The sequence below is a fragment of the Scyliorhinus torazame genome, chromosome 1, assembly GCF_047496885.1.
Source record: "Scyliorhinus torazame isolate Kashiwa2021f chromosome 1, sScyTor2.1, whole genome shotgun sequence".
In the NCBI taxonomy this organism is placed as follows: Eukaryota; Metazoa; Chordata; class Chondrichthyes; order Carcharhiniformes; family Scyliorhinidae; genus Scyliorhinus; species Scyliorhinus torazame.
Genome location: NC_092707.1, coordinates 3,461,227 through 3,474,923, shown reverse-complemented (window position 1 = coordinate 3,474,923; position 13,697 = coordinate 3,461,227). Strand labels below are relative to the sequence as shown.

Below are 13,697 nucleotides of genomic sequence, written 5' to 3'. Positions count from 1 at the left end.
CTCCCACTCTACTCGGTCAAAGGCCTTCTTCACGTCCATAGCTGCCACTATCTCCGCCTCTCCCTCCTCCAATGGCACCATTATCACGTTTAAGAGCCGCCGCACATTGGTGTTTACAAAGAACAAAGAACAAAGAAATGTACAGCACAGGAACAGGCCCTTCGGCCCTCCAAGCCCGTGCCGACCATGCTGCCCGACTAAACTACAATCTTCTACACTTCCTGGGTCCATATCCTTCTATTCCCATCCTATTCATATATTTGTCAAGATGCCCCTTAAATGTCCCTATCGTCCCTGCTTCCACTACCTCCTCCGGTAGCGAGTTCCAGGCACCCATTACCCTCTGCGTAAAAAACTTGCCACGTACATCTACTCTAAACCTTGCCCCTCTCACCTTAAACCTATGCCCCCTAGTAATTGACCCCTCTACCCTGGGGAAAAGCCTCTGACTATCCACTCTGTCTATGCCCCTCATAATTTTATATACTTCTATCAGGTCTCCCCTCAACCTCCTTCGTTCCAGTGAGAACAAACCGAGTTTATTCAATCGCTCCTCGTTTATTCAATCGCTCCTTAGTTGCCTGCCCTTTACAAATCCCGTCTGGTCCTCGTGGATTACCCCCGGGACACAGTCCTCGATCCTCGTGGCCAGCACTTTTGCCAGCAACTTTGCATCCACATTGAGGAGCGAGATCGGCCTGTACGATCCACATTGCAGTGGGTCCTTGTCCCGCTTTAGGATCAAAGAAATTGTCGCTTCCGACATTGTCGGGGGCAGGGTCCCCTCCTCTCTTGCCTCATTAAAGGTCCTCACCAGTAGCGGGGCCAACAGGTCTACGTACTTCCTGTAGAACTCCACCGGGAATCCGTCCGGTCCCGGGGCCTTCCCCGCCTGCATGCTCCCCAAACCCTTGCTCAGCTCCTCCAACCCAATTGGTGCCCCCAAACCAGCCACCTCTTGCTCCTCCACCCTCGGGAATCTCAGGTGATCTAGGAATCGTCTCATCCCCTCTTCCCCCGCTGGGGGCTGGGATCTGTACAGCTCTTCATAAAAGGCCTTAAATACCTTGTTTATTTTCGTCGCACTCCGAACCGTGGCTCCCCTTCCATCTTTGACTCCCCCTATTTCCCTCGCTGCCATCCTCTTACGGAGCTGGTGTGCCAGCATCCGACTAGCCTTTTCCCCATACTCGTAGGTCGCCCCCTGTGCTTTCCTCCACTGTGCCTCCGCCTTCCCTGTGGTCAACAGGTCAAACTCCGTCTGGAGCCGTCGTCTTTCCCCAAGTAATCTTTCCTCCGGGGCCTCTGCGTATCTCCTGTCCACTCTCAAAATCTCCCCCACTAACGTTTCCCTTTCCATACCCTCTGTCTTCTCCCTATGAGCCCTAATGGAGATTAGCTCTCCCCTGATCACCACCTTCAACGCCTCCCATACCACCCCCATCCGCACCTCCCCGTTGTCGTTGGCCTCCAAGTACCTTTCGATACACCCCCTCACGACTTCCGGGTGCGGCGATGACCAGCTAAGTCGCACGTTTCGGCAGCTCCCGTTGGAACAGACTTTTGGGCTCTTAATGGGAGCCCCAACGGCAATTTAAACGGCCAAAAACACTGTGCGGTAAACCAGAAGGGAATCCCCCCGGACACGCATGGATAAGGGAGAGGATAGCGGCCGGATTGCGGAGGATCCTCTGGAGCAGCGGCAAGGAAGAGAAGCTCAAAGCAAGATGGCGTCGGAAGGTGGCCGCCTGTTATGGGGCCCGGACCAACAAGAGTTCTTGCGGCGCTGTGTGGAAGAGCTGAAAAAGGAGCTGAAGAAGGAGCTGTTGGCCCCGATATTACAGGCGATTGAAGGGCTAAAGGAGGAGCAGAGGACCCAAGAGCTGGAGCTTCGGGTCGTGAAGGCAAAGGCTGCCGAAAACGAAGATGAAATACAGGGCCTGGTGGTGAAGGCAGAGACGCACGAGGCGCAGCACAAAAGGTGTGTGGAAAGGTTGGAAGTACTGGAGAATAATTCGAGGAGGAAGAATCTAAGGGTTCTGGGTCTTCCCGAAGGGGCGTAGGTCGGGACATATGTGAGCACGATGCTTCACTCGCCAATGGGATCGGAGGCCCCGACGGGCCCTTTGGAGGTGGAGGGAGCTTATCGAGTTCTGGCATAAAGACCGAAGGCTGGAGAAATACCCCGAGCTATAGTGGTGAGGTTTCTCCGCTATAATGACAGAGAGACGGTCCTCAAATGGGCGAGGAAAACTCGGAGCTGTAGGTGGGAGAACGCGGTGATCCGCGTATACCAGGATTGGAGTGCGGAGGTGGCGAGAAGGAGGGCAAGTTTTAATCGGGCTAAGGCGGTGCTTCACAAAAAGAAGGTCCAGTTTGGAATGTTGCAACCGGCGAGATTGTGGGTCACACACCAAGGGAAGCACCACTACTTTGAGACGGCAGAAGTGGCGTGGACATTCACACCCTCAGGGAGACAGTTGAGGGTTTTGATCGGGCAGCGTATAGTCGGCCGTGCTGGGGCCTGGGGCCCCATCCAAGATGGCGTCTCCCATGGGTCGCCCATAGTGGTCGGGGATGGACAAAACGGCGGCGCCCATCCGTCCAGCGTGGTGTCCGGGGGACAAGATGGCCGTGCCCGTGGGTCGCACGTGGCCCTAGGATAGGGGGGTGGCGGTGAGTGCTGGCCGCCTGGGGCCCGAAGGGAGGGTTGCCACGGCGGTTCGGAGTCGCTGGAGACCGTGGCCACGGCTCGTGCCTGGCAGACCCCCACAAAATGGCCCTTCTTGCCGCACCCTTTGCAGGTGGTGGTGCGGGCCGGGCAGTGCTTACTGGGATGCTTCGCTTGCCCGCAGAAAAAACAGTGGGCCCGATGGAGTTAGCGGGCCGTCTTATGGCGCAGGCCTGCGGGAACAGGGGAGAAGTCTGTGAGGCTGCCGCTGCGGGGTGCCATGCAGCCCAGGGTGCTGTCGTACGGTCGGGCGCATAGGACTGCACGTTTCTGGAGGCAACATCCATGGACCCTGCCAGGGCCCGTGCCTCTCTAAGCCCCAGGGCGTCCTTTTCCTAAGAGACTTTGGCGGATCTCTGAGGAGCTCATACCTGCTACGACGGCATCCCGGATTAAAAGTTCCGTGTGCTCGCTCCCCGAAACTTGCGGGCAGCCACAGTTTCTGCCCAGCACCAGTAGCGCACGGTAGAACTCCTCCAACGATTCCCCGGGGCTTTGCTGTCTAGTTGCAAGCAGGTGACTTGCGTAGACCTGATTTACAGGGCGGATATAATGCCCTTTTAACAGTTCGATCGCAGTATCGAAGTCCTCCGCCTCCTCGATGAGGGTGTAGATCCCAGGGCTTACCCTTGAGTGCAGGAGATGCAGTTTCTGTTCTCCTGAGGGGGTGCCTTCGGCCGTCTCGAGGTAGCCTTTAAAGCACGCCAGTAAGTGCTTAAATATCGCCGCCGAGTACTCCGCGTGGGGGCTGAGTTGTAGACACTCCGGTTTGATTCGGAGATCCATCCTTTCAGCTTAAATCTAGTCGATTAAATTGATGCGCGATCAATTACAATCATAGACGAAGTGATTTCATAACTGAAGGCTTTAATCGACTAGAACTGTTCCCCAGCAGCTTCGGTACAGAAATGAGGGCTGCTGGGACGGCACCGGTTCTTATACCCCGCCTGTCAGGGCGGAGCTACGTATCAACAGCCAATGGTAAACTCCTAGGTTTAACCAATGGTCTTCAGCCTCTCGGGTACTGCGATACTGTAATACCTGATAATACCACACTGAACTAGCCAGCGAGCCCACATTCTTTGAATGAATAAACAAAACCTTCTGAGCCTGCACTTTGTTGAAGTTCCTCGTGTACATTCTGTGCCCAGCACGACTTATTGAAGCCGCATCATCCTACATCTCTTGTTTTTTCTAAAAGACTGTTTGAGATTGATTTAGGCATGTGATGAAGTTATGGTGTGCACAAGAATTTAAAACATTGATCATTCTTAACTCAACACATTCTTGAAAAATGTGACATTGGATTGGATTTGTTTATTGTCACGTGTACCGAGGTACAGTGGAAAGTATTTTTCTGCGAGCAGATCATTAAGTACATGGGAAGAAAAGGGAATAAAAGAAAATACATAATAGGTTAACACAAGGTATACAATGTAACTACATAACACCGGCATCGGGTGAAGCATACAGGGTGTAGTGTTAATGAAATCAGTCCATGAGAGGGTCATTTAGGAGTCTGGTGACAGTGGGGAAGAAGCTGTTTTTGAGTCTGTTCGTGCGTGTTCTCAGACTTCTGTATCTCCTGCCCGATGGAAGAAGTTGGAAGAGTGAGTAAGCCGGGTGGGAGGGATCTTTGATTATACTGCCCACTTTCCCCAGGCAGCGGGAGGTGTAGATAGAACATAGAACATAGAACGATACAGCGCAGTACAGGCCCTTCGGCCCACGTTGTTGCACCGAAACAAAAGCCATCTAACCTACACTATGCCATTATCATCCATATGTTTATCCAATAAACTTTTAAATGCCCTCAATGTTGGCGAGTTCACTACTGTTGCAGGTAGGGCATTCCACGGCCTCACTACTCTTTGCGTAAAGAACCTACCTCTGACCTCTGTCCTATATCTATTACCCCTCAGTTTAAAGCTATGTCCGCTCGTGCCAGCCATTTCCATCCGCGGGAGAAGGCTCTCACTGTCCACCCTATCTAACCCCCTGATCATTTTGTATGCCTCTATTAAGTCTCCTCTTAACCTTCTTCTCTCCAACGAAAACAACCTCAAGTCCATCAGCCTTTCCTCATAAGATTTTCCCTCCATACCAGGCAACATCCTGGTAAATCTCCTCTGCACCCGCTCCAAAGCCTCCACGTCCTTCCTATAATGCGGTGACCAGAACTGGACGCAATACTCCAAATGCGGCCGTACCAGAGTTTTGTACAGCTGCAACATGACCTCCTGACTCCGGAACTCAATCCCTCTACCAATAAAGGCCAACACTCCATAGGCCTTCTTCACAACCCTATCAACCTGGGTGGCAACTTTCAGGGATCTATGTACATGGACACCTAGATCCCTCTGCTCATCCACACTTCCAAGAACTTTACCATTAGCCAAATATTCCGCATTCCTGTTATTCCTTCCAAAGTGAATCACCTCACACTTCTCTACATTAAACTCCATTTGCCACCTCTCAGCCCAGCTCTGCAGCTTATCTATATCCCTCTGTAACCTGCTACATCCTTCCACACTGTCGACAACACCACCGACTTTAGTATCGTCTGCAAATTTACTCACCCACCCTTCTGCGCCCTCCTCTAGGTCATTGATAAAAATGACAAACAGCAACGGCCCCAGAACAGAATCTTGTGGTACGCCACTTGTAACTGAACTCCATTCTGAACATTTCCCATCAACCACCACCCTCTGTCTTCTTTCAGCTAGCCAATTTCTGATCCACAGACGGAGTCAATGGATGGGAGGCAGGTTCGTGTGATGGACTGGGCGGTGTTCACGACTCTCTGAAGTTTCTTGCGGTCCTGGGCCGAGCAGTTGCCATACCAGGCTGTGATGCAGCCCGATAGGATGCTTTCTATGGTGCATCTGTAAAAGTTGGTAAGAGTCAATGTGGACATGCCGAATTTCCTTAGTTTCCTGAGGAAGTATAGGCGCTGTTGTGCTTTCTTGGTGGTAGCGTCGACGTGGGTGGACCAGGACAGATTTTTGGAGATGTGCACCCCGAGGAATGTGAAACTGCTAACCATCTCCACCTCGGCCCCGTTGATGCTGACGGGTGTGTACAGTACGTTGCTTCCTGAAGTCAATTACCTGCTCTTTAGTATTGCTGCCATTGAGGGAGAGATTGTTGTCGCTACACCACTCCACTAGGTTCTCTATCTCCCCCCTGTATTCTGACTCGTCGTTATTTGAGATCCGGCCCACTATGGTCGTATCGTCAGCAAACTTGTAGATGGAGTTGGAACCAAGTTTTGCCACGCAGTCATGTGTGTACAGGGAGTAGAGTAGGGGGCCAGGTACGCAGCCTTGTGGGGCGCCGGTGTTGAGGACTATTGTGGAGGAGGTGTTGTTGTTCATTCTTACTGATTGTGGTCTGTTGGTCAGAACTTCGAGGATCCAGTCGCAGTGTGGGGAGCCAAGTCCTAGGTTTTGGAGCTTTGATATGAGCTTGGCTGGGATTATGGTGTTGAAGGCGGAGCTGTAGTCAATAAATAGGAGGCTAATGTAGGAGTCCTTGTTTTCGAGATGCTCTAGGGATGAGTGTAGGGCCAGGGAAATGGTGTCTGATGTGGACTGGTTGCAGCGGTATGCGAATTGCAGTGGATCAAGGCATTCTGGGAGTATGGAGATGATGCGCTTCATGATCAACCTCTCGAAGCACTTCATTACGACTGAAGTCAGGGCCACTGGTCGGTAGTCATTGAGGCACGTTGCCTGGTTCTTCTTTGGTACCGGTATGATGGTGGTCTTCTTGAAGCAGATGGGGACCTCGGAGTGGAGTAGGAACAGGTTAAAGATGTCCGTGAATACCTCTGCCAGCTGGTCCGCGCAGGCTCTGAGTGCACGACCAGGGATCCCGTCTGGGCCCGTCGCCTTCCGAGGGTTCACTTTCAGGAAGGCCAATCTGACTTCGGAAGCTGTGATGGTGGGTATGGGTGAATTATGGACTGCTGGGGCACTCGCCAGCGGATTGTTGGTTACCTGCTCGAACCGAGCATAGAATGCATTGAGTTCATCGGAGAGGGGTGCGCTGCTGCCAGTGATACTGTGATGTGGTACTAGTGACATCGAAACAAACCTGTTGGACTTTAACCTGGTGTTGTAAGACTTCGTACTGTGCCAGAGATACTGTTCGGCTTCGCTTTGTAGCCCGTTATGTTGTTTAGTCCTTGCCACAACCGCCGAGAGTCTGTCTGTGACTCTAGCTTGGCTTTCCGGATGGCTTTGCGGAGGTCAGACCTGGATTTCTTGTATAGGTCTGGGTCGTCTGCCTTGAACGCCTCAGATCCCCCGATCCTGGGCTGCTGCTGCTGCCTTCTTTTTCCCATTCCATCTATCTTTCTGCGAGGTATTCGACGAACGGTTGCCACCGCCTGGTGAACCCTTGAGCCGACCCCCTTGGAACGAACTTAATCCGCTCTAGCTTTATAAACCCTGCCATGTCATTTATCCAGGTCTCCACCCGCGGGGGCTTGGCTTCTTTCCACATTAGCAATATTCTGCGCCGGGCTACTAGGGACGCAAAGGCCAAAACATCGGCCTCTCTCGCCTCCTGCACTCCCGGCTCTTGTGCAACCCCAAATATAGCCAACCCCCAGCTTGGTTCGACCCGGACCCCCACTACTTTTGAAAGCACCTTTGTCACCCCCATCCAAAACCCCTGTAGTGCCGGGCATGACCAAAACATATGGGTATGATTCGCTGGGCTTCTCGAGCACCTCGCACACCTATCCTCCACCCCAAAAAATTTACTGAGCCGTGCTCCAGTCATATGTGCCCTGTGTAATACCTGAAACTGAATCAGGCTTAGCCTGGCACACGAGGACGACGAGTTTACCCTGCTTAGGGCATCTGCCCACAGCCCCTCCTCGATCTCCTCCCCCAGCTCTTCTTCCCATTTCCCTTTTAGTTCATCTACCATAGTCTCCCCTTCGTCCCTCATTTCCCTATATATATCTGACACCTTACCATCCCCCACCCATGTCTTTGAGATCACTCTGTCCTGCACCTCTTGTGTCGGGAGCTGCGGGAATTCCCTCACCTGTTGCCTCGCAAAAGCCCTCAGTTGCTTATACCTGAATGCATTCCCTTGGGGCAACCCATATTTCTCGGTCAGCGCTCCCAGACTCGCGAACTTCCCATCCACAAACAGATCTTTCAGTTGCGTTATTCCTGCTCTTTGCCACATTCCATATCCCCCATCCATTCCCCCCGGGGCAAACCTATGATTGTTTCTTATCGGGGACCCCCCCAAGGCTCCAGTCTTTCCCCTATGCTGTCTCCACTGTCCCTAAATCTTCAGTGTAGCCACCACCACCGGGCTTGTGGTGTAGTTCCTCGGTGAGAACGGCAATGGGGCTGTCACCAGAGCCTGTAGGCTAGTCACCCTACAGGACGCCCTCTCTAATCTCTTCCATGCCGCTCCCTCCTCCTCTCCCATCCACTTACTCACCATTGAAATATTAGCGGCCCAATAATACTCACTTAGGCTCGGTAGTGCCAGCCCCCCCCATCCCTGCTACGCTGTAAGAATCCCTTCCTCACTCTCGGGGTCTTCCCGGCCCACACAAATCCTATGATGCTCTTTTCAATCCTTTTAAAAAAAAAAAGCCTTCGTGATCACCACCGGGAGGCACTGAAACACAAAGAGGAATCTCGGGAGGACCACCATCTTAACCGCCTGCACCCTCCCTGCCAGTGACAGGGATACCATATCCCATCTCTTGAAATCCTCCTCCATCTGTTCCACCAACCGCGTTAAATTTAACCTATGCAATGTGCCCCAATTCGTAGCTATCTGGATCCCCAGGTAACGAAAGTCCCTTGTTACCTTCCTCAACGGTAGGTCCTCTATTTCTCTACTCTGCTCCCGTGGATGCACCACAAACAACTCACTTTTCCCCATGTTCAATTTATACCCTGAAAAATCCCCAAACTCCCCAAGTATCCGCATTATTTCTGGCATCCCCTCCGCCTGGTCCGCCACGTACAGTAGCAAATCGTCCGCATACAAAGATACCCGGTGTTCTTCTCCTCCCCTAAGTACTCCCCTCCACTTCTTGGAACCCCTCAACGCTATCGCCAGGGGCTCAATCGCCAGTGCAAACAATAATGGGGACAGAGGGCATCCCTGCCTTGTCCCTCTATGGAGCCGAAAATATGCAGATCCCCGTCCATTCGTGACCACGCTCGCCACTGGGGCCCTATACAACAGCTGCACCCATCTAACATACCCCTCTCCAAAACCAAATCTCCTCAACACCTCCCACAAATAATCCCACTCCACTCTATCAAATGCTTTCTCGGCATCCATCGCCACTACTATCTCCGTTTCTCCCTCTGGTGGGGCCATCATCATTACCCCTAACAACCTCCGTATATTCGTGTTCAGCTGTCTCCCCTTCACAAACCCAGTTTGGTCCTCGTGAACCACCCCCGGGACACATTCCTCTATTCTCATTGCCATTACCTTGGCCAGGACCTTGGCATCTACATTTAGGAGGGAAATAGGTCTATAGGACCCGCATTGTAGCGGGTCCTTTTCCTTCTTTAAGAGAAGCGATATCGTTGCTTCAGACATAGTCGGGGGCAGTTGTCCCCTTTCCTTGCCTCATTAAAGGTCCTCGTCAGTACCGGGGCGAGCAAGTCCACATATTTTCTATAGAATTCGACTGGGAATCCATCCGGTCCCGGGGCCTTTCCCGCCTGCATGCTCCTAATTCTTTTCACCACTTCTTCTACCTCGATCTGTGCTCCCAGTCCCACCCTTTCCTGCTCTTCCACCTTGGGAAATTCCAGCCGATCCAAGAAGCCCATCATTCTCTCCCTCCCATCCGGGGGTTGAGCTTCATATAATTTTTTATAAAATGTCTTGAACACTCCATTCACTCTCTCCGCTCCCCGCTCCATCTCTCCCTCCTCATCCTTCACTCCCCCTATTTCCCTCGCTGCTCCCCTTTTCCTCAATTGGTGTGCCAGCAACCTGCTCGCCTTCTCCCCATATTCGTACTGTACACCCTGTGCCTTCCTCCATTGTGCCTCTGCAGTGCCTGTAGTCAGCAAGTCAAATTCTACATGTAGCCTTTGCCTTTCCCTGTACAGTCCCTCCTCCGGTGCTTCCGCATATTGTCTGTCCACCCTCAAAAGTTCTTGCAGCAACCGCTCCCGTTCCTTACTCTCCTGCTTCCCTTTATGTGCCCTTATTGATATCAGCTCCCCTCTAACCACCGCCTTCAACGCCTCCCAGACCACTCCCACCTGGACCTCCCCATTATCATTGAGTTCCAAGTACTTTTCAATGCACCCCCTCACCCTTAGACACACCCCCTCATCTGCCATTAGTCCCATGTCCATTCTCCAGGGTGGGCGCCCTCCTGTTTCCTCCCCTATCTCCAAGTCCACCCAGTGTGGAGCGTGATCCGAAATGGCTATAGCCGTATACTCCGTTCCCATCACCTTCGGGATCAATGCCCTACCCAGCACAAAAAAGTCTATTCGCGAGTAGACTTTATGGACATAGGAGAAAAACGAGAACTCCTTACTCCTAGGTCTGCTAAATCTCCACGGGTCTACACCTCCCATCTGCTCCATAAAATCTTTAAGTACCTTGGCTGCTGCCGGCCTCCTTCCGGTCCTGGACTTCGACCTATCCAGCCCTGGTTCCAACACCGTATTAAAATCTCCCCCCATTATCAGCTTTCCTATCTCTAGGTCCGGAATGCGTCCTAGCATCCGCCTCATAAAATTGGCATCATCCCAGTTCGGGGCATATACGTTTACCAAAACCACCGTCTCCCCCTGTAGTTTGCCACTCACCATCACGTATCTGCCCCCGTTATCCGCCACTTTAGTCTTTGCCTCGAACATTACCCGCTTCCCCACTAATATAGCCACCCCCCTGTTTTTCACATCTAGCCCCGAATGGAACACCTGCCCCACCCATCCTTTGCGTAGCCTAACCTGGTCTATCAGTTTCAGGTGCGTTTCCTGTAACATAACCACATCTGCCTTAAGTTTCTTAAGGTGTGCGAGTACCCGTGCCCTCTTTATCGGCCCGTTCAGCCCTCTCACGTTCCACGTGATCAGTCGAGTTGGGGGGCTTCCTACCCCCCCTTGTCGATTAGCCATCACCTTTTTCCAGCTCCTCACCCGGTTCCCACGCAGCTGTATCTCCCCCAGGCGGTGCCCCCCCGCCCATCCTCTCCCATACCAGCTCCCCCCTCTCCCCAGCAGCAGCAACCCAGTAATTCCCCCCTCCCACCCCCCCCCGCTAGATCCCCCGCTAGCGTAATTACTCCCCCCATGTTGCTCCCAGAAGTCAGCAAACTCTGGCTGACCTCGGCTTCCCCCCGTGACCTCGGCTCGCACCGTGCGACGCCCCCTCCTTCCTGCTTCTCTCTTCCCGCCATGATTATCATAGCGCTGGAACCAAGCCCGCGCTTCTCCCTTGGCCCCGCCCCCAATGGCCAACGCCCCATCTCCTCCACCTCCCCTCCTCCCCCATCACCACCTGTGGGGGAGAGAAAAGTTACCGCATCGCAGGATTAGTACATAAAACCCCTCTTTGCCCCCCACATTCGCCCCACCACTTTGTTCGAACGTTCTTTTTAATAACCCGCTCATTCCAGTTTTTCTTCCACAGTAAAAGTCCACGCTTCATCCGCCGTCTCAAAGTAGTGGTGCCTCCCTCGATATGTGACCCACAGTCTTGCCGGTTGCAGCATTCCAAATTTTATCTTTATGAAGCACCGCCTTGGCCCGATTAAAGCTCGCCCTCCTTCTCGCCACCTCCGCACTCCAGTCTTGATAAACGCGGATCATCGCGTTCTCCCATTTACTGCTCCGAGTTTTCTTCGCCCATCTAAGGACCATTTCTCTATCCTTAAAACGGAGGAATCTCACCACTATGGCTCTGGGAATTTCTCCTGCTCTCGGTCCTCGCGCCATCACTCGGTATGCTCCCTCCACCTCCAACGGACCCGCCGGGGCCTCCGCTCCCATTAACGAGTGCAGCATCGTGCTCACATATGCCCCGACGTCCGCTCCCTCCGCACCTTCAGGAAGACCAAGAATCCTCAGGTTGTTCCTCCTTGCGTTGTTTTCCAGTGCCTCCAACCTTTCCACACATCGTTTCTGATGTGCCTCCTGCGTCTCCGTCTTCACCACCAGGCCCTGTATGTCGTCCTCATTCTCGGCTGCCTTTGCCTTCACGACCCGAAGCTCCCGCTCCTGGGTCTTTTGGTCCTCCTTTAGCCCTTCGATCGCCTGTAGTATCGGGGCCAACAGCTCTTTCTTCATTTCCTTTTTGATCTCTTCCACACAGCATTTCAAGAACTCTTGTTGTTCAGGGCCCCATGTTAAACTGCCACCTTCCGACGCCATCTTGGTTTTTGCTTGCCTTCCTTGCCTCTGTTCTAAAGGATCCACTGCAATCTGGCCACTTTCTCCTCCTTTTTCCATCCGTATCCAGGGGGGATTCCCTTCTGGTTTACCGCACAGTGTTTTTAGCCGTCAAAATTGCCGTTGGGGCTCCTATCAAGAGCCCAAAAGTCCGTTTCACAGGGAGCTGCCGAAACGTGCGACTCAGCTGGTCATCGCCGCACCCGGAAGTCTCCCATACGCCTTCTTAACAACCCCATCAACCTGGGTGGCAATTTTGAGGGATCAATGTACGTGGACCCCAAGATCCCTCTGTTCCTCCACACTTCCAAGAATCCTGCCTTTAACTCTGTATTCTGCATTCAAATTCGATCTTCCAAAATAAATCACTTCACAGCCCAGCTCTGCATCCTGTAAATGTCCTGTTGTAACCTGCAACAACCCTCAACACTATCTACAACTCCCCCAACCTTCGTGTCATCGGCAAACCCACCCTTCCACTTCCTCATCCAAGTCATTTATAAAAACCACAAAGAGTAGAGGTCCCAGAACATATCCTTGCAGGACACCACTGGTCACCGACATCCAGGCGGAATACTTTCCATCCACTACCACTCGCTGTCGTCTTTCGGCCAGCCAATTCTGTATCCAGACAGCCAAATGTCCCTGTATCCCATGCCCACTAACTTTCTGAATGAGTCTACAATGGGGAACCTTATCAAATGCCTTACTGAAATCCATATACACCACATCCACTGCCCGACCTTCATCAATGTGTCTCGTCACATCCTCAAAGAATTCAATGAGGCTTGTGAGGCATGACCTGCCCCTCACAAAGCCATGCTGACTATCTTTAATCAAACTATGTTTTTCTAAATAATCGTAAATCTTATCTCTCAATCCTTTCCAATATTTTGCTCACCACAGACGTAAGATTGATGGGTCTGTAATTCCCAGGGATTTCCCTATTCCCTTTCTTGAACAGGGGAGTAACATTCACCTCCCTCCAATCATCCGGTACTACTCCAGTGGAGAGTGAGGACGCAAAGATCATCGCCAACGGCACAGCAATCTCCTCCCTCGCTCCCCGTAGAAACCTTGGGTGTATCCCGTCTGGCCCAGGGGACTTATCTATCCTGATGCTTTTCAAAATTTCCAGTACACCCTCCTTAATATCTTTATATAACCAAAATTCCATTAGCCCAAATTCAAGTAAACAATATACATGGTTGGAATGAATTATGATCTTTTACGATGCTTTGATTGCACCTTTGTAGCCGAAGTGTCTGCTGGTCTTGTAAAGCAGGATTTAAACAGCAGTCATTCACATACTAACCCAGGCCTTTAACCCGGACTGCAGTAAATACATATAATACCATATATACCTGAAATTCCTACATTCATCACCATGTCTGGAAGGCCAAAAACCCCTCACCACCTCTTTGTCTCTCACTATTAAGAAAATATTTAAATTTGTCTTTCTCAGATTCAGGTGGATGATCTCACATTTCCCTACATTGAACTCCATCTGCCACAGTTTTGCCCACTCACTTTCTCTGTCTATGTCT

At 52.0% G+C, this 13,697-nt stretch overlaps 1 protein-coding gene across 4 annotated transcripts in view; it reads left to right on the top strand.

The window, feature by feature from the left end:
• The window catches only part of dnah10 (dynein axonemal heavy chain 10), a 704,002-nt gene that overhangs the window by 46,497 nt on the left and 643,808 nt on the right, over window positions 1–13,697 (top strand). The gene's annotated exons all lie outside the window — the stretch shown is intronic.